The sequence below is a fragment of the Schistocerca gregaria genome, chromosome 4 (assembly GCF_023897955.1).
Source record: "Schistocerca gregaria isolate iqSchGreg1 chromosome 4, iqSchGreg1.2, whole genome shotgun sequence".
Lineage (NCBI taxonomy): Eukaryota > Metazoa > Arthropoda > Insecta > Orthoptera > Acrididae > Schistocerca > Schistocerca gregaria.
Window position 1 is genome coordinate 13473158 of NC_064923.1, and position 23446 is coordinate 13496603.

General features: G+C 46.2%; 15 non-coding genes across 15 annotated transcripts; all 15 read left to right on the forward strand.

Annotated features, from left to right (window-relative positions):
• The first annotated feature begins 1112 nt into the window (after positions 1 to 1112).
• Trnat-agu (transfer RNA threonine (anticodon AGU)) lies at positions 1113 to 1184 on the forward strand. The gene has a single exon. It is a non-coding gene; the product is annotated as a tRNA-Thr (tRNA).
• Positions 1185 to 2637: 1453 nt separating this feature from the next.
• Trnat-agu (transfer RNA threonine (anticodon AGU)) lies at positions 2638 to 2709 on the forward strand. The gene has a single exon. It is a non-coding gene; the product is annotated as a tRNA-Thr (tRNA).
• A 1456-nt stretch (positions 2710 to 4165) lies between these two features.
• Trnat-agu (transfer RNA threonine (anticodon AGU)) lies at positions 4166 to 4237 on the forward strand. Its single transcript has one exon. It is a non-coding gene; the product is annotated as a tRNA-Thr (tRNA).
• A 1474-nt stretch (positions 4238 to 5711) lies between these two features.
• Positions 5712 to 5783, forward strand: Trnat-agu (transfer RNA threonine (anticodon AGU)). Its single transcript has one exon. It is a non-coding gene; the product is annotated as a tRNA-Thr (tRNA).
• A 1453-nt stretch (positions 5784 to 7236) lies between these two features.
• Positions 7237 to 7308, forward strand: Trnat-agu (transfer RNA threonine (anticodon AGU)). The gene has a single exon. It is a non-coding gene; the product is annotated as a tRNA-Thr (tRNA).
• A 1447-nt stretch (positions 7309 to 8755) lies between these two features.
• On the forward strand, positions 8756 to 8827 carry Trnat-agu (transfer RNA threonine (anticodon AGU)). The gene has a single exon. It is a non-coding gene; the product is annotated as a tRNA-Thr (tRNA).
• Positions 8828 to 10301: 1474 nt separating this feature from the next.
• On the forward strand, positions 10302 to 10373 carry Trnat-agu (transfer RNA threonine (anticodon AGU)). Its single transcript has one exon. It is a non-coding gene; the product is annotated as a tRNA-Thr (tRNA).
• A 1444-nt stretch (positions 10374 to 11817) lies between these two features.
• Trnat-agu (transfer RNA threonine (anticodon AGU)) lies at positions 11818 to 11889 on the forward strand. The gene has a single exon. It is a non-coding gene; the product is annotated as a tRNA-Thr (tRNA).
• Positions 11890 to 13360: 1471 nt separating this feature from the next.
• On the forward strand, positions 13361 to 13432 carry Trnat-agu (transfer RNA threonine (anticodon AGU)). Its single transcript has one exon. It is a non-coding gene; the product is annotated as a tRNA-Thr (tRNA).
• A 1468-nt stretch (positions 13433 to 14900) lies between these two features.
• Trnat-agu (transfer RNA threonine (anticodon AGU)) lies at positions 14901 to 14972 on the forward strand. The gene has a single exon. It is a non-coding gene; the product is annotated as a tRNA-Thr (tRNA).
• A 1444-nt stretch (positions 14973 to 16416) lies between these two features.
• Positions 16417 to 16488, forward strand: Trnat-agu (transfer RNA threonine (anticodon AGU)). Its single transcript has one exon. It is a non-coding gene; the product is annotated as a tRNA-Thr (tRNA).
• A 1444-nt stretch (positions 16489 to 17932) lies between these two features.
• Trnat-agu (transfer RNA threonine (anticodon AGU)) lies at positions 17933 to 18004 on the forward strand. Its single transcript has one exon. It is a non-coding gene; the product is annotated as a tRNA-Thr (tRNA).
• A 1444-nt stretch (positions 18005 to 19448) lies between these two features.
• On the forward strand, positions 19449 to 19520 carry Trnat-agu (transfer RNA threonine (anticodon AGU)). The gene has a single exon. It is a non-coding gene; the product is annotated as a tRNA-Thr (tRNA).
• Positions 19521 to 20961: 1441 nt separating this feature from the next.
• Positions 20962 to 21033, forward strand: Trnat-agu (transfer RNA threonine (anticodon AGU)). The gene has a single exon. It is a non-coding gene; the product is annotated as a tRNA-Thr (tRNA).
• Positions 21034 to 22465: 1432 nt separating this feature from the next.
• Trnat-agu (transfer RNA threonine (anticodon AGU)) lies at positions 22466 to 22537 on the forward strand. Its single transcript has one exon. It is a non-coding gene; the product is annotated as a tRNA-Thr (tRNA).
• The last annotated feature ends 909 nt before the right edge of the window (positions 22538 to 23446 follow it).

Below are 23446 nucleotides of genomic sequence, written 5' to 3' on the forward strand. Positions count from 1 at the left end.
ACAAAGTGTGTGGTTTAGTTTCCCAGTCTATATTTGGTAGGTCTCGTAGCAGGTTGAATGTATCAAATGGGTGGGAAAGAGCAAGGGGCAGCGTCTGTGTAGAACGAAAACACAACTCCTCAGTGGTGTGAGCGTTTTGAGATGAGTCGTATATAAGTTCCACTTGTTTGTCAGTGACCGTGTGGCCTAATGGATAAGGCGTCGGACTTCGTATCCGAAGATTGCGTGTTTGATTTCTCTCTCGGTCGTGTTTTTCCAGATATGAAAAAGAAACATACCGTTTTAGTGCAGCACTTGAGCAGTACGAAACCGTGTGAACGTTGCTGTTGACCATTTTCTGCTTGGAGATGCTCTTGAGCTTGAAACACGCACAACAAGACCGGTGTTAACTAGCGAATTGGTTTGCATATTGCCGTCGCCGCGTGTTTTTGACTGGCACTTGCACATCTAAAATAACGTCGGAAAGTAACTCGTTCGGCTTATGAGTCACATCAAGTATGTGTGTTAATTTTGACGAAACTAGCTCTGCAGGTTGTCATGCAATTCTGTTACCTCTCAGAAATGATTATGAAATAAAAGTGAACTACGTGACGAGTGTGACGTTAGGAAAACATTAGGCAACATGGGGAGGTTCTGTATGGGACCAATCAACCCAAACGAGTACTGTGTGACGTGCTAACCGGCATATACTCACCGAGGCAGCGCGGCTAGCTCAGTCGGTAGAACATAAGGCTCTTAATCCCAGGGTCGTGGGTTCGAGCCCCACGTGGGGAGGAACGGAATTTTGTTCCTCTGCAGATGTAACTTACCGTTTTTCTGATTAACGTGATGTAATGGAAATAGCAACTTTAAACTTTGCCTACGTCTCCGTCAGTGGCTACGAAACTGTATTTGAAGGTGAAGGTGATTTTGTAGACATGTGTGAAAGACATGTTCTGAAATGCAAGTGGTGTTATTTGGAGAGCACTTCCTTTACGTGTCAGATGTGTAGGCAAGCAGTAATGGGTCGCCATAGCTGCAAATATTAGACGGTAATATGAAGTGTTGTCAGCTGAAGTCTGATGATCCAGACGACCGTAAGGATGAAGTACGCAAAAGTACCGCTAGGCCGCGCCTCTTTAGCTCAGTGGCAGAGCACTGGTCTAGTAAACCAGGGGTCGTGAGTTCGATCCTCACAGGAGGCAGACGAATTTTGGATATCAGTTGCGCGTCGTGGCCTTATAGCAAACAGTATCTGGGATGACTAACAATTAGCGAGAGGCGTTTTATTAAGAATTACTCTCAGATGTGATTAAGGCGAATGGCGCAGATGAAGCATTTGCCAAAGCGGTACAGCATAAGGTGGGATGGGACAGTCTGAAATATATTTTATAGATGTATTTCTCACATATCTCAGAGCCTTCCGCGGTTGTCGTCGTCGTCGTCGTCGTCGTCGTCGTCGTCGCCGCCGCCACTTCTGCAGAAGTAGCAAATGGACATCGTAGCAAATGCGGCGAGGGACGCCCTGCCTTACATTTCCGAATGCACAAAGTGTGTGGTTTAGTTTCCCAGTCTATATTTGGTAGGTCTCGTAGCAGGTTGAATGTATCAAATGGGTGGGAAAGAGCAAGGGGCAGCGTCTGTGTAGAACGAAAACACAACTCCTCAGTGGTGTGAGCGTTTTGAGATGAGTCGTATATAAGTTCCACTTGTTTGTCAGTGACCGTGTGGCCTAATGGATAAGGCGTCGGACTTCGTATCCGAAGATTGCGTGTTTGATTCCTCTCTCGGTCGTGTTTTTCCAGATATGAAAAAGAAACATACCGTTTTAGTGCAGCACTTGAGCAGTACGAAACCGTGTGAACGTTGCTGTTGACCATTTTCTGCTTGGAGATGCTCTTGAGCTTGAAACACGCACAACAAGACCGGTGTTAACTAGCGAATTGGTTTGCATATTGCCGTCGCCGCGTGTTTTTGACTGGCACTTGCACATCTAAAATAACGTCGGAAAGTAACTCGTTCGGCTTATGAGTCACATCAAGTATGTGTGTTAATTTTGACGAAACTAGCTCTGCAGGTTGTCATGCAATTCTGTTACCTCTCAGAAATGATTATGAAATAAAAGTGAACTACGTGACGAGTGTGACGTTAGGAAAACATTAGGCAACATGGGGAGGTTCTGTATGGGACCAATCAACCCAAACGAGTACTGTGTGACGTGCTAACCGGCATATACTCACCGAGGCAGCGCGGCTAGCTCAGTCGGTAGAACATAAGGCTCTTAATCCCAGGGTCTTGGGTTCGAGCCCCACGTGGGGAGGAACGGAATTTTGTTCCTCTGCAGATGTAACTTAACGTTTTTCTGATTAACGTGATGTAATGGAAATAGCAACTTTAAACTTTGCCTACGTCTCCGTCAGTCGCTACGAAACTGTATTTGAAGGTGAAGGTGATTTTGTAGACATGTGTGAAAGACATGTTCTGAAATGCAAGTGGTGTTATTTGGAGAGCACTTCCTTTACGTGTCAGATGTGTAGGCAAGCAGTAATGGGTCGCCATAGCTGCAAATATTAGACGGTAATATGAAGTGTTGTCAGCTGAAGTCTGATGATCCAGACGACCGTAAGGATGAAGTACGCAAAAGTACCGCTAGGCCGCGCCTCTTTAGCTCAGTGGCAGAGCACTGGTCTAGTAAACCAGGGGTCGTGAGTTCGATCCTCACAGGAGGCAGACGAATTTTGGATATCAGTTGCGCGTCGTGGCCTTATAGCAAACAGTATCTGGGATGACTAACAATTAGCGAGAGGCGTTTTATTAAGAATTACTCTCAGATGTGATTAAGGCGAATGGCGCAGATAAAGCATTTGCCAAAGCGGTACAGCATAAGGTGGGATGGGACAGTCTGAAATATATTTTATAGATGTATTTCTCACATATCTCAGAGCCTTCCGCGGTTGTCGTCGTCGTCGTCGTCGTCGTCGTCGTCGTCGTCGCCGCCGCCACTTCTGCAGAAGTAGCAAATGGACATCGTAGCAAATGCGGCGAGGGACGCCCTGCCTTACATTTCCGAATGCACAAAGTGTGTGGTTTAGTTTCCCAGTCTATATTTGGTAGGTCTCGTAGCAGGTTGAATGTATCAAATGGGTGGGAAAGAGCAAGGGGCAGCGTCTGTGTAGAACGAAAACACAACTCCTCAGTGGTGTGAGCGTTTTGAGATGAGTCGTATATAAGTTCCACTTGTTTGTCAGTGACCGTGTGGCCTAATGGATAAGGCGTCGGACTTCGTATCCGAAGATTGCGTGTTTGATTCCTCTCTCGGTCGTGTTTTTCCAGATCTGAAAAAGAAACATACCGTTTTAGTGCAGCACTTGAGCAGTACGAAACCGTGTGAACGTTGCTGTTGACCATTTTCTGCTTGGAGATGCTCTTGAGCTTGAAACACGCACAACAAGACCGGTGTTAACTAGCGAATTGGTTTGCATATTGCCGTCGCCGCGTGTTTTTGACTGGCACTTGCACATCTAAAATAACGTCGGAAAGTAACTCGTTCGGCTTATGAGTCACAACAAGTATGTGTGTTAATTTTGACGAAACTAGCTCTGCAGGTTGTCATGCAATTCTGTTACCTCTCAGAAATGATTATGAAATAAAAGTGAACTACGTGACGAGTGTGACGTTAGGAAAACATTAGGCAACATGGGGAGGTTCTGTATGGGACCAATCAACCCAAACGAGTACTGTGTGACGTGCTAACCGGCATATACTCACCGAGGCAGCGCGGCTAGCTCAGTCGGTAGAACATAAGGCTCTTAATCCCAGGGTCGTGGGTTCGAGCCCCACGTGGGGAGGAACGGAATTTTGTTCCTCTGCAGATGTAACTTACCGTTTTTCTGATTAACGTGATGTAATGGAAATAGCAACTTTAAACTTTGCCTACGTCTCCGTCAGTCGCTACGAAACTGTATTTGAAGGTGAAGGTGATTTTGTAGACATGTGTGAAAGACATGTTCTGAAAGGCAAGTGGTGTTATTTGGAGAGCACTTCGTTTACGTGTCAGATGGGTAGGCAAGCAGTAATGGGTCGCCATAGCTGCAAATATTAGACGGTAATATGAAGTGTTGTCAGCTGAAGTCTGATGATCCAGACGACCGTAAGGATGAAGTACGCAAAAGTACCGCTAGGCCGCGCCTCTTTAGCTCAGTGGCAGAGCACTGGTCTAGTAAACCAGGGGTCGTGAGTTCGTTCCTCACAGAAGGCAGACGAATTTTGGATATCAGTTGCGCGTCGTGGCCTTATAGCAAACAGTATCTGGGATGACTAACAATTAGCGAGAGGCCTTTTATTAAGAATTACTCTCAGATGTGATTAAGGCGAATGGCGCAGATAAAGCATTTGCCAAAGCGGTACAGCATAAGGTGGGATGGGACAGTCTGAAATATATTTTATAGATGTATTTCTCACATATCTCAGAGCCTTCCGCGGTTGTCGTTGTCGTCGTCGTCGTCGTCGTCGTCGTCGTCGTCGTCGTCGCCGTCGTCGCCGCCGCCACTTCTGCTGAAGTAGCAAATGGACATCGTAGCAAATGCGGCGAGGGACGCCCTGCCTTACATTTCCGAATGCACAAAGTGTGTGGTTTAGTTTCCCAGTCTATATTTGGTAGGTCTCGTAGCAGGTTGAATGTATCAAATGGGTGGGAAAGAGCAAGGGGCAGCGTCTGTGTAGAACGAAAACACAACTCCTCAGTGGTGTGAGCGTTTTGAGATGAGTCGTATATAAGTTCCACTTGTTTGTCAGTGACCGTGTGGCCTAATGGATAAGGCGTCGGACTTCGTATCCGAAGATTGCGTGTTTGATTTCTCTCTCGGTCGTGTTTTTCCAGATATGAAAAAGAAACATACCGTTTTAGTGCAGCACTTGAGCAGTACGAAACCGTGTGAACGTTGCTGTTGACCATTTTCTGCTTGGAGATGCTCTTGAGCTTGAAACACGCACAACAAGACCGGTGTTAACTAGCGAATTGGTTTGCATATTGCCGTCGCCGCGTGTTTTTGACTGGCACTTGCACATCTAAAATAACGTCGGAAAGTAACTCGTTCGGCTTATGAGTCACATCAAGTATGTGTGTTAATTTTGACGAAACTAGCTCTGCAGGTTGTCATGCAATTCTGTTACCTCTCAGAAATGATTATGAAATAAAAGTGAACTACGTGACGAGTGTGACGTTAGGAAAACATTAGGCAACATGGGGAGGTTCTGTATGGGACCAATCAACCCAAACGAGTACTGTGTGACGTGCTAACCGGCATATACTCACCGAGGCAGCGCGGCTAGCTCAGTCGGTAGAACATAGGGCTCTTAATCCCAGGGTCGTGGGTTCGAGCCCCACGTGGGGAGGAACGGAATTTTGTTCCTCTGCAGATGTAACTTACCGTTTTTCTGATTAACGTGATGTAATGGAAATAGCAACTTTAAACTTTGCCTACGTCTCCGTCAGTGGCTACGAAACTGTATTTGAAGGTGAAGGTGATTTTGTAGACATGTGTGAAAGACATGTTCTGAAATGCAAGTGGTGTTATTTGGAGAGCACTTCCTTTACGTGTCAGATGTGTAGGCAAGCAGTAATGGGTCGCCATAGCTGCAAATATTAGACGGTAATATGAAGTGTTGTCAGCTGAAGTCTGATGATCCAGACGACCGTAAGGATGAAGTACGCAAAAGTACCGATAGGCCGCGCCTCTTTAGCTCAGTGGCAGAGCACTGGTCTAGTAAACCAGGGGTCGTGAGTTCGATCCTCACAGGAGGCAGACGAATTTTGGATATCAGTTGCGCGTCGTGGCCTTATAGCAAACAGTATCTGGGATGACTAACAATTAGCGAGAGGCGTTTTATTAAGAATTACTCTCAGATGTGATTAAGGCGAATGGCGCAGATGAAGCATTTGCCAAAGCGGTACAGCATAAGGTGGGATGGGACAGTCTGAAATATATTTTATAGATGTATTTCTCACATATCTCAGAGCCTTCCGCGGTTGTCGTCGTCGTCGTCGTCGTCGTCGTCGTCGTCGCCGCCGCCACTTCTGCAGAAGTAGCAAATGGACATCGTAGCAAATGCGGCGAGGGACGCCCTGCCTTACATTTCCGAATGCACAAAGTGTGTGGTTTAGTTTCCCAGTCTATATTTGGTAGGTCTCGTAGCAGGTTGAATGTATCAAATGGGTGGGAAAGAGCAAGGGGCAGCGTCTGTGTAGAACGAAAACACAACTCCTCAGTGGTGTGAGCGTTTTGAGATGAGTCGTATATAAGTTCCACTTGTTTGTCAGTGACCGTGTGGTCTAATGGATAAGGCGTCGGACTTCGTATCCGAAGATTGCGTGTTTGATTCCTCTCTCGGTCGTGTTTTTCCAGATATGAAAAAGAAACATACCGTTTTAGTGCAGCACTTGAGCAGTACGAAACCGTGTGAACGTTGCTGTTGACCATTTTCTGCTTGGAGATGCTCTTGAGCTTGAAACACGCACAACAAGACCGGTGTTAACTAGCGAATTGGTTTGCATATTGCCGTCGCCGCGTGTTTTTGACTGGCACTTGCACATCTAAAATAACGTCGGAAAGTAACTCGTTCGGCTTATGAGTCACATCAAGTATGTGTGTTAATTTTGACGAAACTAGCTCTGCAGGTTGTCATGCAATTCTGTTACCTCTCAGAAATGATTATGAAATAAAAGTGAACTACGTGACGAGTGTGACGTTAGGAAAACATTAGGCAACATGGGGAGGTTCTGTATGGGACCAATCAACCCAAACGAGTACTGTGTGACGTGCTAACCGGCATATACTCACCGAGGCAGCGCGGCTAGCTCAGTCGGTAGAACATAAGGCTCTTAATCCCAGGGTCTTGGGTTCGAGCCCCACGTGGGGAGGAACGGAATTTTGTTCCTCTGCAGATGTAACTTACCGTTTTTCTGATTAACGTGATGTAATGGAAATAGCAACTTTAAACTTTGCCTACGTCTCCGTCAGTCGCTACGAAACTGTATTTGAAGGTGAAGGTGATTTTGTAGACATGTGTGAAAGACATGTTCTGAAATGCAAGTGGTGTTATTTGGAGAGCACTTCCTTTACGTGTCAGATGTGTAGGCAAGCAGTAATGGGTCGCCATAGCTGCAAATATTAGACGGTAATATGAAGTGTTGTCAGCTGAAGTCTGATGATCCAGACGACCGTAAGGATGAAGTACGCAAAAGTACCGCTAGGCCGCGCCTCTTTAGCTCAGTGGCAGAGCACTGGTCTAGTAAACCAGGGGTCGTGAGTTCGATCCTCACAGGAGGCAGACGAATTTTGGATATCAGTTGCGCGTCGTGGCCTTATAGCAAACAGTATCTGGGATGACTAACAATTAGCGAGAGGCGTTTTATTAAGAATTACTCTCAGATGTGATTAAGGCGAATGGCGCAGATAAAGCATTTGCCAAAGCGGTACAGCATAAGGTGGGATGGGACAGTCTGAAATATATTTTATAGATGTATTTCTCACATATCTCAGAGCCTTCCGCGGTTGTCGTCGTCGTCGTCGTCGTCGTCGTCGCCGCCGCCACTTCTGCAGAAGTAGCAAATGGACATCGTAGCAAATGCGGCGAGGGACGCCCTGCCTTACATTTCCGAATGCACAAAGTGTGTGGTTTAGTTTCCCAGTCTATATTTGGTAGGTCTCGTAGCAGGTTGAATGTATCAAATGGGTGGGAAAGAGCAAGGGGCAGCGTCTGTGTAGAACGAAAACACAACTCCTCAGTGGTGTGAGCGTTTTGAGATGAGTCGTATATAAGTTCCACTTGTTTGTCAGTGACCGTGTGGCCTAATGGATAAGGCGTCGGACTTCGTATCCGAAGATTGCGTGTTTGATTCCTCTCTCGGTCGTGTTTTTCCAGATATGAAAAAGAAACATACCGTTTTAGTGCAGCACTTGAGCAGTACGAAACCGTGTGAACGTTGCTGTTGACCATTTTCTGCTTGGAGATGCTCTTGAGCTTGAAACACGCACAACAAGACCGGTGTTAACTAGCGAATTGGTTTGCATATTGCCGTCGCCGCGTGTTTTTGACTGGCACTTGCACATCTAAAATAACGTCGGAAAGTAACTCGTTCGGCTTATGAGTCACATCAAGTATGTGTGTTAATTTTGACGAAACTAGCTCTGCAGGTTGTCATGCAATTCTGTTACCTCTCAGAAATGATTATGAAATAAAAGTGAACTACGTGACGAGTGTGACGTTAGGAAAACATTAGGCAACATGGGGAGGTTCTGTATGGGACCAATCAACCCAAACGAGTACTGTGTGACGTGCTAACCGGCATATACTCACCGAGGCAGCGCGGCTAGCTCAGTCGGTAGAACATAAGGCTCTTAATCCCAGGGTCGTGGGTTCGAGCCCCACGTGGGGAGGAACGGAATTTTGTTCCTCTGCAGATGTAACTTACCGTTTTTCTGATTAACGTGATGTAATGGAAATAGCAACTTTAAACTTTGCCTACGTCTCCGTCAGTCGCTACGAAACTGTATTTGAAGGTGAAGGTGATTTTGTAGACATGTGTGAAAGACATGTTCTGAAATGCAAGTGGTGTTATTTGGAGAGCACTTCCTTTACGTGTCAGATGTGTAGGCAAGCAGTAATGGGTCGCCATAGCTGCAAATATTAGACGGTAATATGAAGTGTTGTCAGCTGAAGTCTGATGATCCAGACGACCGTAAGGATGAAGTACGCAAAAGTACCGCTAGGCCGCGCCTCTTTAGCTCAGTGGCAGAGCACTGGTCTAGTAAACCAGAGGTCGTGAGTTCGATCCTCATAGAAGGCAGACGAATTTTGGATATCAGTTGCGCGTTGTGGCCTTATAGCAAACAGTATCTGGGATGACTAACAATTAGCGAGAGGCCTTTTATTAAGAATTACTCTCAGATGTGATTAAGGCGAATGGCGCAGATAAAGCATTTGCCAAAGCGGTACAGCATAAGGTGGGATGGGACAGTCTGAAATATATTTTATAGATGTATTTCTCACATATCTCAGAGCCTTCCGCGGTTGTCGTTGTCGTCGTCGTCGTCGTCGTCGTCGTCGTCGTCGTCGTCGTCGTCGCCGCCGCCGCCACTTCTGCAGAAGTAGCAAATGGACATCGTAGCAAATGCGGCGAGGGACGCCCTGCCTTACATTTCCGAATGCACAAAGTGTGTGGTTTAGTTTCCCAGTCTATATTTGGTAGGTCTCGTAGCAGGTTGAATGTATCAAATGGGTGGGAAAGAGCAAGGGGCAGCGTCTGTGTAGAAAGAAAACACAACTCCTCAGTGGTGTGAGCGTTTTGAGATGAGTCGTATATAAGTTCCACTTGTTTGTCAGTGACCGTGTGGCCTAATGGATAAGGCGTCGGACTTCGTATCCGAAGATTGCGTGTTTGATTCCTCTCTCGGTCGTGTTTTTCCAGATATGAAAAAGAAACATACCGTTTTAGTGCAGCACTTGAGCAGTACGAAACCGTGTGAACGTTGCTGTTGACCATTTTCTGCTTGGAGATGCTCTTGAGCTTGAAACACGCACAACAAGACCGGTGTTAACTAGCGAATTGGTTTGCATATTGCCGTCGCCGCGTGTTTTTGACTGGCACTTGCACATCTAAAATAACGTCGGAAAGTAACTCGTTCGGCTTATGAGTCACATCAAGTATGTGTGTTAATTTTGACGAAACTAGCTCTGCAGGTTGTCATGCAATTCTGTTACCTCTCAGAAATGATTATGAAATAAAAGTGAACTACGTGACGAGTGTGACGTTAGGAAAACATTAGGCAACATGGGGAGGTTCTGTATGGGACCAATCAACCCAAACGAGTACTGTGTGACGTGCTAACCGGCATATACTCACCGAGGCAGCGCGGCTAGCTCAGTCGGTAGAACATAAGGCTCTTAATCCCAGGGTCGTGGGTTCGAGCCCCACGTGGGGAGAAACGGAATTTTGTTCCTCTGCAGATGTAACTTACCGTTTTTCTGATTAACGTGATGTAATGGAAATAGCAACTTTAAACTTTGCCTACGTCTCCGTCAGTCGCTACGAAACTGTATTTGAAGGTGAAGGTGATTTTGTAGACATGTGTGAAAGACATGTTCTGAAATGCAAGTGGTGTTATTTGGAGAGCACTTCCTTTACGTGTCAGATGTGTAGGCAAGCAGTAATGGGTCGCCATAGCTGCAAATATTAGACGGTAATATGAAGTGTTGTCAGCTGAAGTCTGATGATCCAGACGACCGTAAGGATGAAGTACGCAAAAGTACCGCTAGGCCGTGCCTCTTTAGCTCAGTGGCAGAGCACTGGTCTAGTAAACCAGGGGTCGTGAGTTCGATCCTCACAGGAGGCAGACGAATTTTGGATATCAGTTGCGCGTCGTGGCCTTATAGCAAACAGTATCTGGGATGACTAACAATTAGCGAGAGGCGTTTTATTAAGAATTACTCTCAGATGTGATTAAGGCGAATGGCGCAGATAAAGCATTTGCCAAAGCGGTACAGCATAAGGTGGGATGGGACAGTCTGAAATATATTTTATAGATGTATTTCTCACATATCTCAGAGCCTTCCGCGGTTGTCGTCGTCGTCGTCGTCGTCGTCGCCGCCGCCACTTCTGCAGAAGTAGCAAATGGACATCGTAGCAAATGCGGCGAGGGACGCCCTGCCTTACATTTCCGAATGCACAAAGTGTGTGGTTTAGTTTCCCAGTCTATATTTGGTAGGTCTCGTAGCAGGTTGAATGTATCAAATGGGTGGGAAAGAGCAAGGGGCAGCGTCTGTGTAGAACGAAAACACAACTCCTCAGTGGTGTGAGCGTTTTGAGATGAGTCGTATATAAGTTCCACTTGTTTGTCAGTGACCGTGTGGCCTAATGGATAAGGCGTCGGACTTCGTATCCGAAGATTGCGTGTTTGATTCCTCTCTCGGTCGTGTTTTTCCAGATATGAAAAAGAAACATACCGTTTTAGTGCAGCACTTGAGCAGTACGAAACCGTGTGAACGTTGCTGTTGACCATTTTCTGCTTGGAGATGCTCTTGAGCTTGAAACACGCACAACAAGACCGGTGTTAACTAGCGAATTGGTTTGCATATTGCCGTCGCCGCGTGTTTTTGACTGGCACTTGCACATCTAAAATAACGTCGGAAAGTAACTCGTTCGGCTTATGAGTCACATCAAGTATGTGTGTTAATTTTGACGAAACTAGCTCTGCAGGTTGTCATGCAATTCTGTTACCTCTCAGAAATGATTATGAAATAAAAGTGAACTACGTGACGAGTGTGACGTTAGGAAAACATTAGGCAACATGGGGAGGTTCTGTATGGGACCAATCAACCCAAACGAGTACTGTGTGACGTGCTAACCGGCATATACTCACCGAGGCAGCGCGGCTAGCTCAGTCGGTAGACCATAAGGCTCTTAATCCCAGGGTCGTGGGTTCGAGCCCCACGTGGGGAGGAACGGAATTTTGTTCCTCTGCAGATGTAACTTACCGTTTTTCTGATTAACGTGATGTAATGGAAATAGCAACTTTAAACTTTGCCTACGTCTCCGTCAGTCGCTACGAAACTGTATTTGAAGGTGAAGGTGATTTTGTAGACATGTGTGAAAGACATGTTCTGAAATGCAAGTGGTGTTATTTGGAGAGCACTTCCTTTACGTGTCAGATGGGTAGGCAAGCAGTAATGGGTCGCCATAGCTGCAAATATTAGACGGTAATATGAAGTGTTGTCAGCTGAAGTCTGATGATCCAGACGACCGTAAGGATGAAGTACGCAAAAGTACCGCTAGGCCGCGCCTCTTTAGCTCAGTGGCAGAGCACTGGTCTAGTAAACCAGGGGTCGTGAGTTCGATCCTCACAGGAGGCAGACGAATTTTGGATATCAGTTGCGCGTCGTGGCCTTATAGCAAACAGTATCTGGGATGACTAACAATTAGCGAGAGGCGTTTTATTAAGAATTACTCTCAGATGTGATTAAGGCGAATGGCGCAGATAAAGCATTTGCCAAAGCGGTACAGCATAAGGTGGGATGGGACAGTCTGAAATATATTTTATAGATGTATTTCTCACATATCTCAGAGCCTTCCGCGGTTGTCGTCGTCGTCGTCGTCGTCGTCGTCGTCGTCGTCGTCGTCGTCGCCGCCGCCGCCGCCACTTCTGCAGAAGTAGCAAATGGACATCGTAGCAAATGCGGCGAGGGACGCCCTGCCTTACATTTCCGAATGCACAAAGTGTGTGGTTTAGTTTCCCAGTCTATATTTGGTAGGTCTCGTAGCAGGTTGAATGTATCAAATGGGTGGGAAAGAGCAAGGGGCAGCGTCTGTGTAGAACGAAAACACAACTCCTCAGTGGTGTGAGCGTTTTGAGATGAGTCGTATATAAGTTCCACTTGTTTGTCAGTGACCGTGTGGCCTAATGGATAAGGCGTCGGACTTCGTATCCGAAGATTGCGTGTTTGATTCCTCTCTCGGTCGTGTTTTTCCAGATATGAAAAAGAAACATACCGTTTTAGTGCAGCACTTGAGCAGTACGAAACCGTGTGAACGTTGCTGTTGACCATTTTCTGCTTGGAGATGCTCTTGAGCTTGAAACACGCACAACAAGACCGGTGTTAACTAGCGAATTGGTTTGCATATTGCCGTCGCCGCGTGTTTTTGACTGGCACTTGCACATCTAAAATAACGTCGGAAAGTAACTCGTTCGGCTTATGAGTCACATCAAGTATGTGTGTTAATTTTGACGAAACTAGCTCTGCAGGTTGTCATGCAATTCTGTTACCTCTCAGAAATGATTATGAAATAAAAGTGAACTACGTGACGAGTGTGACGTTAGGAAAACATTAGGCAACATGGGGAGGTTCTGTATGGGACCAATCAACCCAAACGAGTACTGTGTGACGTGCTAACCGGCATATACTCACCGAGGCAGCGCGGCTAGCTCAGTCGGTAGAACATAAGGCTCTTAATCCCAGGGTCGTGGGTTCGAGCCCCACGTGGGGAGGAACGGAATTTTGTTCCTCTGCAGATGTAACTTACCGTTTTTCTGATTAACGTGATGTAATGGAAATAGCAACTTTAAACTTTGCCTACGTCTCCGTCAGTCGCTACGAAACTGTATTTGAAGGTGAAGGTGATTTTGTAGACATATGTGAAAGACATGTTCTGAAATGCAAGTGGTGTTATTTGGAGAGCACTTCCTTTACGTGTCAGATGTGTAGGCAAGCAGTAATGGGTCGCCATAGCTGCAAATATTAGACGGTAATATGAAGTGTTGTCAGCTGAAGTCTGATGATCCAGACGACCGTAAGGATGAAGTACGCAAAAGTACCGCTGGGCCGCGCCTCTTTAGCTCAGTGGCAGAGCACTGGTCTAGTAAACCAGGGGTCGTGAGTTCGATCCTCACAGGAGGCAGACGAATTTTGGATATCAGTTGCGCGTCGTGGCCTTATAGCAAACAGTATCTGGGATGACTAACAATTAGCGAGAGGCGTTTTATTAAGAATTACTCTCAGATGTGATTAAGGCGAATGGCGCAGATAAAGCATTTGCCAAAGCGGTACAGCATAAGGTGGGATGGGACAGTCTGAAATATATTTTATAGATGTATTTCTCACATATCTCAGAGCCTTCCGCGGTTGTCGTCGTCGTCGTCGTCGTCGTCGTCGTCGCCGCCGCCGCCGCCGCCGCCGCCGCCACTTCTGCAGAAGTAGCAAATGGACATCGTAGCAAATGCGGCGAGGGACGCCTTGCCTTACATTTCCGAATGCACAAAGTGTGTGGTTTAGTTTCCCAGTCTATATTTGGTAGGTCTCGTAGCAGGTTGAATGTATCAAATGGGTGGGAAAGAGCAAGGGGCAGCGTCTGTGTAGAACGAAAACACAACTCCTCAGTGGTGTGAGCGTTTTGAGATGAGTCGTATATAAGTTCCATTTGTTTGTCAGTGACCGTGTGGCCTAATGGATAAGGCGTCGGACTTCGTATCCGAAGATTGCGTGTTTGATTCCTCTCTCGGTCGTGTTTTTCCAGATCTGAAAAAGAAACATACCGTTTTAGTGCAGCACTTGAGCAGTACGAAACCGTGTGAACGTTGCTGTTGACCATTTTCTGCTTGGAGATGCTCTTGAGCTTGAAACACGCACAACAAGACCGGTGTTAACTAGCGAATTGGTTTGCATATTGCCGTCGCCGCGTGTTTTTGACTGGCACTTGCACATCTAAAATAACGTCGGAAAGTAACTCGTTCGGCTTATGAGTCACATCAGGTATGTGTGTTAATTTTGACGAAACTAGCTCTGCAGGTTGTCATGCAATTCTGTTACCTCTCAGAAATGATTATGAAATAAAAGTGAACTACGTGACGAGTGTGACGTTAGGAAAACATTAGGCAACATGGGGAGGTTCTGTATGGGACCAATCAACCCAAACGAGTACTGTGTGACGTGCTAACCGGCATATACTCACCGAGGCAGCGCGGCTAGCTCAGTCGGTAGAACATAAGGCTCTTAATCCAAGGGTCGTGGGTTCGAGCCCCACGTGGGGAGGAACGGAATTTTGTTCCTCTGCAGATGTAACTTACCGTTTTTCTGATTAACGTGATGTAATGGAAATAGCAACTTTAAACTTTGCCTACGTCTCCGTCAGTGGCTACGAAACTGTATTTGAAGGTGAAGGTGATTTTGTAGACATGTGTGAAAGACATGTTCTGAAATGCAAGTGGTGTTATTTGGAGAGCACTTCCTTTACGTGTCAGATGTGTAGGCAAGCAGTAATGGGTCGCCATAGGTGCAAATATTAGACGGTAATATGAAGTGTTGTCAGCTGAAGTCTGATGATCCAGACGACCGTAAGGATGAAGTACGCAAAAGTACCGCTAGGCCGCGCCTCTTTAGCTCAGTGGCAGAGCACTGGTCTAGTAAACCAGGGGTCGTGAGTTCGATCCTCACAGGAGGCAGACGAATTTTGGATATCAGTTGCGCGTCGTGGCCTTATAGCAAACAGTATCTGGGATGACTAACAATTAGCGAGAGGCGTTTTATTAAGAATTACTCTCAGATGTGATTAAGGCGAATGGCGCAGATAAAGCATTTGCCAAAGCGGTACAGCATAAGGTGGGATGGGACAGTCTGAAATATATTTTATAGATGTATTTCTCACATATCTCAGAGCCTTCCGCGGTTCTCGTCGTCGTCGTCGTCGTCGTCGCCGCCGCCACTTCTGCAGAAGTAGCAAATGGACATCGTAGCAAATGCGGCGAGGGACGCCCTGCCTTACATTTCCGAATGCACAAAGTGTGTGGTTTAGTTTCCCAGTCTATATTTGGTAGGTCTCGTAGCAGGTTGAATGTATCAAATGGGTGGGAAAGAGCAAGGGGCAGCGTCTGTGTAGAACGAAAACACAACTCCTCAGTGGTGTGAGCGTTTTGAGATGAGTCGTATATAAGTTCCACTTGTTTGTCAGTGACCGTGTGGCCTAATGGATAAGGCGTCGGACTTCGTATCCGAAGATTGCGTGTTTGATTCCTCTCTCGGTCGTGTTTTTCCAGATCTGAAAAAGAAACATACCGTTTTAGTGCAGCACTTGAGCAGTACGAAACCGTGTGAACGTTGCTGTTGACCATTTTCTGCTTGGAGATGCTCTTGAGCTTGAAACACGCACAACAAGACCGGTGTTAACTAGCGAATTGGTTTGCATATTGCCGTCGCCGCGTGTTTTTGACTGGCACTTGCACATCTAAAATAACGTCGGAAAGTAACTCGTTCGGCTTATGAGTCACATCAGGTATGTGTGTTAATTTTGACGAAACTAGCTCTGCAGGTTGTCATGCAATTCTGTTACCTCTCAGAAATGATTATGAAATAAAAGTGAACTACGTGACGAGTGTGACGTTAGGAAAACATTAGGCAACATGGGGAGGTTCTGTATGGGACCAATCAACCCAAACGAGTACTGTGTGACGTGCTAACCGGCATATACTCACCGAGGCAGCGCGGCTAGCTCAGTCGGTAGAACATAAGGCTCTTAATCCAAGGGTCGTGGGTTCGAGCCCCACGTGGGGAGGAACGGAATTTTGTTCCTCTGCAGATGTAACTTACCGTTTTTCTGATTAACGTGATGTAATGGAAATAGCAACTTTAAACTTTGCCTACGTCTCCGTCAGTCGCTACGAAACTGTATTTGAAGGTGAAGGTGATTTTGTAGACATGTGTGAAAGACATGTTCTGAAATGCAAGTGGTGTTATTTGGAGAGCACTTCCTTTACGTGTCAGATGTGTAGGCAAGCAGTAATGGGTCGCCATAGGTGCAAATATTAGACGGTAATATGAAGTGTTGTCAGCTGAAGTCTGATGATCCAGACGACCGTAAGGATGAAGTACGCAAAAGTACCGCTAGGCCGCGCCTCTTTAGCTCAGTGGCAGAGCACTGGTCTAGTAAACCAGGGGTCGTGAGTTCGATCCTCACAGGAGGCAGACGAATTTTGGATATCAGTTGCGCGTCGTGGCCTTATAGCAAACAGTATCTGGGATGACTAACAATTAGCGAGAGGCGTTTTATTAAGAATTACTCTCAGATGTGATTAAGGCGAATGGCGCAGATAAAGCATTTGCCAAAGCGGTACAGCATAAGGTGGGATGGGACAGTCTGAAATATATTTTATAGATGTATTTCTCACATATCTCAGAGCCTTCCGCGGTTCTCGTCGTCGTCGTCGTCGTCGTCGCCGCCGCCACTTCTGCAGAAGTAGCAAATGGACATCGTAGCAAATGCGGCGAGGGACGCCCTGCCTTACATTTCCGAATGCACAAAGTGTGTGGTTTAGTTTCCCAGTCTATATTTGGTAGGTCTCGTAGCAGGTTGAATGTATCAAATGGGTGGGAAAGAGCAAGGGGCAGCGTCTGTGTAGAACGAAAACACAACTCCTCAGTGGTGTGAGCGTTTTGAGATGAGTCGTATATAAGTTCCACTTGTTTGTCAGTGACCGTGTGGCCTAATGGATAAGGCGTCGGACTTCGTATCCGAAGATTGCGTGTTTGATTCCTCTCTCGGTCGTGTTTTTCCAGATCTGAAAAAGAAACATACCGTTTTAGTGCAGCACTTGAGCAGTACGAAACCGTGTGAACGTTGCTGTTGACCATTTTCTGCTTGGAGATGCTCTTGAGCTTGAAACACGCACAACAAGACCGGTGCTAACTAGCGAATTGGTTTGCATATTGCCGTCGCCGCGTGTTTTTGACTGGCACTTGCACATCTAAAATAACGTCGGAAAGTAACTCGTTCGGCTTATGAGTCACATCAGGTATGTGTGTTAATTTTGACGAAACTAGCTCTGCAGGTTGTCATGCAATTCTGTTACCTCTCAGAAATGATTATGAAATAAAAGTGAACTACGTGACGAGTGTGACGTTAGGAAAACATTAGGCAACATGGGGAGGTTCTGTATGGGACCAATCAACCCAAACGAGTACTGTGTGACGTGCTAACCGGCATATACTCACCGAGGCAGCGCGGCTAGCTCAGTCGGTAGAACATAAGGCTCTTAATCCAAGGGTCGTGGGTTCGAGCCCCACGTGGGGAGGAACGGAATTTTGTTCCTCTGCAGATGTAACTTACCGTTTTTCTGATTAACGTGATGTAATGGAAATAGCAACTTTAAACTTTGCCTACGTCTCCGTCAGTCGCTACGAAACTGTATTTGAAGGTGAAGGTGATTTTGTAGACATGTGTGAAAGACATGTTCTGAAATGCAAGTGGTGTTATTTGGAGAGCACTTCCTTTACGTGTCAGATGTGTAGGCAAGCAGTAATGGGTCGCCATAGGTGCAAATATTAGACGGTAATATGAAGTGTTGTCAGCTGAAGTCTGATGACCCAGACGACCGTAAGGATGAAGTACGCAAAAGTACCGCTAGGCCGCGCCTCTTTAGCTCAGTGGCAGAGCACTGGTCTAGTAAACCAGGGGTCGTGAGTTCGATCCTCACAGGAGGCAGACGAATTTTGGATATCAGTTGCGCGTCGTGGCCTTATAGCAAACAGTATCTGGGATGACTAACAATTAGCGAGAGGCGTTTTATTAAGAATTACTCTCAGATGTGATTAAGGCGAATGGCGCAGATAAAGCATTTGCCAAAGCGGTACAGCATAAGGTGGGATGGGACAGTCTGAAATATATTTTATAGATGTATTTCTCACATATCTCAGAGCCTTCCGCGGTTCTCGTCGTCGTCGTCGTCGTCGTCGCCGCCGCCACTTCTGCAGAAGTAGCAAATGGACATCGTAGCAAATGCGGCGAGGGACGCCCTGCCTTACATTTCCGAATGCACAAAGTGTGTGGTTTAGTTTCCCAGTCTATATTTGGTAGGTCTCGTAGCAGGTTGAATGTATCAAATGGGTGGGAAAGAGCAAGGGGCAGCGTCTGTGTAGAACGAAAACACAACTCCTCAGTGGTGTGAGCGTTTTGAGATGAGTCGTATATAAGTTCCACTTGTTTGTCAGTGACCGTGTGGCCTAATGGATAAGGCGTCGGACTTCGTATCCGAAGATTGCGTGTTTGATTCCTCTCTCGGTCGTGTTTTTCCAGATATGAAAAAGAAACATACCGTTTTAGTGCAGCACTTGAGCAGTACGAAACCGTGTGAACGTTGCTGTTGACCATTTTCTGCTTGGAGATGCTCTTGAGCTTGAAACACGCACAACAAGACCGGTGTTAACTAGCGAATTGGTTTGCATATTGCCGTCGCCGCGTGTTTTTGACTGGCACTTGCACATCTAAAATAACGTCGGAAAGTAACTCGTTCGGCTTATGAGTCACATCAAGTATGTGTGTTAATTTTGACGAAACTAGCTCTGCAGGTTGTCATGCAATTCTGTTACCTCTCAGAAATGATTATGAAATAAAAGTGAACTACGTGACGAGTGTGACGTTAGGAAAACATTAGGCAACATGGGGAGGTTCTGTATGGGACCAATCAACCCAAACGAGTACTGTGTGACGTGCTAACCGGCATATACTCACCGAGGCAGCGCGGCTAGCTCAGTCGGTAGAACATAAGGCTCTTAATCCCAGGGTCGTGGGTTCGAGCCCCACGTGGGGAGGAACGGAATTTTGTTCCTCTGCAGATGTAACTTACCGTTTTTCTGATTAACGTGATGTAATGGAAATAGCAACTTTAAACTTTGCCTACGTCTCCGTCAGTCGCTACGAAACTGTATTTGAAGGTGAAGGTGATTTTGTAGACATGTGTGAAAGACATGTTCTGAAATGCAAGTGGTGTTATTTGGAGAGCACTTCCTTTACGTGTCAGATGTGTAGGCAAGCAGTAATGGGTCGCCATAGCTGCAAATATTAGACGGTAATATGAAGTGTTATCAGCTGAAGTCTGATGATCCAGACGACCGTAAGGATGAAGTACGCAAAAGTACCGCTAGGCCGCGCCTCTTTAGCTCAGTGGCAGAGCACTGGTCTAGTAAACCAGGGGTCGTGAGTTCGATCCTCACAGGAGGCAGACGAATTTTGGATATCAGTTGCGCATCGTGGCCTTATAGCAAACAGTATCTGGGATGACTAACAATTAGCGAGAGGCGTTTTATTAAGAATTACTCTCAGATGTGATTAAGGCGAATGGCGCAGATAAAGCATTTGCCAAAGCGGTACAGCATAAGGTGGGATGGGACAGTCTGAAATATATTTTATAGATGTATTTCTCACATATCTCAGAGCCTTCCGCGGTTGTCGTCGTCGTCGTCGTCGTCGCCGCCGCCACTTCTGCAGAAGTAGCAAATGGACATCGTAGCAAATGCGGCGAGGGACGCCCTGCCTTACATTTCCGAATGCACAAAGTGTGTGGTTTAGTTTCCCAGTCTATATTTGGTAGGTCTCGTAGCAGGTTGAATGTATCAAATGGGTGGGAAAGAGCAAGGGGCAGCGTCTGTGTAGAACGAAAACACAACTCCTCAGTGGTGTGAGCGTTTTGAGATGAGTCGTATATAAGTTCCACTTGTTTGTCAGTGACCGTGTGGCCTAATGGATAAGGCGTCGGACTTCGTATCCGAAGATTGCGTGTTTGATTCCTCTCTCGGTCGTGTTTTTCCAGATATGAAAAAGAAACATACCGTTTTAGTGCAGCACTTGAGCAGTACGAAACCGTGTGAACGTTGCTGTTGACCATTTTCTGCTTGGAGATGCTCTTGAGCTTGAAACACGCACAACAAGACCGGTGTTAACTAGCGAATTGGTTTGCATATTGCCGTCGCCGCGTGTTTTTGACTGGCACTTGCACATCTAAAATAACGTCGGAAAGTAACTCGTTCGGCTTATGAGTCACATCAAGTATGTGTGTTAATTTTGACGAAACTAGCTCTGCAGGTTGTCATGCAATTCTGTTACCTCTCAGAAATGATTATGAAATAAAAGTGAACTACGTGACGAGTGTGACGTTAGGAAAACATTAGGCAACATGGGGAGGTTCTGTATGGGACCAATCAACCCAAACGAGTACTGTGTGACGTGCTAACCGGCATATACTCACCGAGGCAGCGCGGCTAGCTCAGTCGGTAGAACATAAGGCTCTTAATCCCAGGGTCGTGGGTTCGAGCCCCACGTGGGGAGGAACGGAATTTTGTTCCTCTGCAGATGTAACTTACCGTTTTTCTGATTAACGTGATGTAATGGAAATAGCAACTTTAAACTTTGCCTACGTCTCCATCAGTCGCTACGAAACTGTATTTGAAGGTGAAGGTGATTTTGTAGACATGTGTGAAAGACATGTTCTGAAATGCAAGTGGTGTTATTTGGAGAGCACTTCCTTTACGTGTCAGATGTGTAGGCAAGCAGTAATGGGTCGCCATAGGTGCAAATATTAGACGGTAATATGAAGTGTTGTCAGCTGAAGTCTGATGATCCAGACGACCGTAAGGATGAAGTACGCAGAAGTACCGCTAGGCCGCGCCTCTTTAGCTCAGTGGCAGAGCACTGGTCTAGTAAACCAGGGGTCGTGAGTTCGATCCTCACAGAAGGCAGACGAATTTTGGATATCAGTTGCGCGTCGTGGCCTTATAGCTAACAGTATCTGGGATGACTAACAATTAGCGAGAGGCGTTTTATTAAGAATTACTCTCAGATGTGATTAAGGCGAATGGCGCAGATAAAGCATTTGCCAAAGCGGTACAGCATAAGGTGGGATGGCACAGTCTGAAATATATTTTATAGATGTATTTCTCTCATATCTCAGAGCCTTTCGCGGTTGTCGTCGTCGTCGCCGCCGCCACTTCTGCAGAAGTAGCAAATGGACATCGTAGCAAATGCGGCGAGGGACGCCCTGCCTTACATTTCCGAATGCACAAAGTGTGTGGTTTAGTTTCCCAGTCTATATTTGGTAGGTCTCGTAGCAGGTTGAATGTATCAAATGGGTGGGAAAGAGCAAGGGGCAGCGTCTGTGTAGAACGAAAACACAACTCCTCAGTGGTGTGAGCGTTTTGAGATGAGTCGTATATAAGTTCCACTTGTTTGTCAGTGACCGTGTGGCCTAATGGATAAGGCGTCGGACTTCGTATCCGAAGATTGCGTGTTTGATTCCTCTCTCGGTCGTGTTTTTCCAGATATGAAAAAGAAACATACCGTTTTAGTGCAGCACTTGAGCAGTACGAAACCGTGTGAACGTTGCTGTTGACCATTTTCTGCTTGGAGATGCTCTTGAGCTTGAAACACGCACAACAAGACCGGTGTTAACTAGCGAATTGGTTTGCATATTGCCGTCGCCGCGTGTTTTTGACTGGCACTTGCACATCTAAAATAACGTCGGAAAGTAACTCGTTCGGCTTATGAGTCACATCAAGTATGTGTGTTAATTTTGACGAAACTAGCTCTGCAGGTTGTCATGCAATTCTGTTACCTCTCAGAAATGATTATGAAATAAAAGTGAACTACGTGACGAGTGTGACGTTAGGAAAACATTAGGCAACATGGGGAGGTTCTGTATGGGACCAATCAACCCAAACGAGTACTGTGTGACGTGCTAACCGGCATATACTCACCGAGGCAGCGCGGCTAGCTCAGTCGGTAGAACATAAGGCTCTTAATCCCAGGGTCGTGGGTTCGAGCCCCACGTGGGGAGGAACGGAATTTTGTTCCTCTGCAGATGTAACTTACCGTTTTTCTGATTAACGTGATGTAATGGAAATAGCAACTTTAAACTTTGCCTACGTCTCCGTCAGTCGCTACGAAACTGTATTTGAAGGTGAAGGTGATTTTGTAGACATGTGTGAAAGACATGTTCTGAAATGCAAGTGGTGTTATTTGGAGAGCACTTCCTTTACGTGTCAGATGTGTAGGCAAGCAGTAATGGGTCGCCATAGCTGCAAATATTAGACGGTAATATGAAGTGTTGTCAGCTGAAGTCTGATGATCCAGACGACCGTAAGGATGAAGTACGCAAAAGTACCGCTAGGCCGCGCCTCTTTAGCTCAGTGGCAGAGCACTGATCTAGTAAACCAGGGGTCGTGAGTTCGATCCTCACAGGAGGCAGACGAATTTTGGATATCAGTTGCGCGTCGTGGCCTTATAGCAAACAGTATCTGGGATGACTAACAATTAGCGAGAGGCGTTTTATTAAGAATTACTCTCAGATGTGATTAAGGCGAATGGCGCAGATAAAGCATTTGCCAAAGCGGTACAGCATAAGGTGGGATGGGACAGTCTGAAATATATTTTATAGATGTATTTCTCACATATCTCAGAGCCTTCCGCGGTTGTCGTCGTCGTCGCCGCCGCCACTTCTGCAGAAGTAGCAAATGGACATCGTAGCAAATGCGGCGAGGGACGCCCTGCCTTACATTTCCGAATGCACAAAGTGTGTGGTTTAGTTTCCCAGTCTATATTTGGTAGGTCTCGTAGCAGGTTGAATGTATCAAATGGGTGGGAAAGAGCAAGGGGCAGCGTCTGTGTAGAACGAAAACACAACTCCTCAGTGGTGTGAGCGTTTTGAGATGAGTCGTATATAAGTTCCACTTGTTTGTCAGTGACCGTGTGGCCTAATGGATAAGGCGTCGGACTTCGTATCCGAAGATTGCGTGTTTGATTCCTCTCTCGGTCGTGTTTTTCCAGATATGAAAAAGAAACATACCGTTTTAGTGCAGCACTTGAGCAGTACGAAACCGTGTGAACGTTGCTGTTGACCATTTTCTGCTTGGAGATGCTCTTGAGCTTGAAACACGCACAACAAGACCGGTGTTAACTAGCGAATTGGTTTGCATATTGCCGTCGCCGCGTGTTTTTGACTGGCACTTGCACATCTAAAATAACGTCGGAAAGTAACTCGTTCGGCTTATGAGTCACATCAAGTATGTGTGTTAATTTTGACGAAACTAGCTCTGCAGGTTGTCATGCAATTCTGTTACCTCTCAGAAATGATTATGAAATAAAAGTGAACTACGT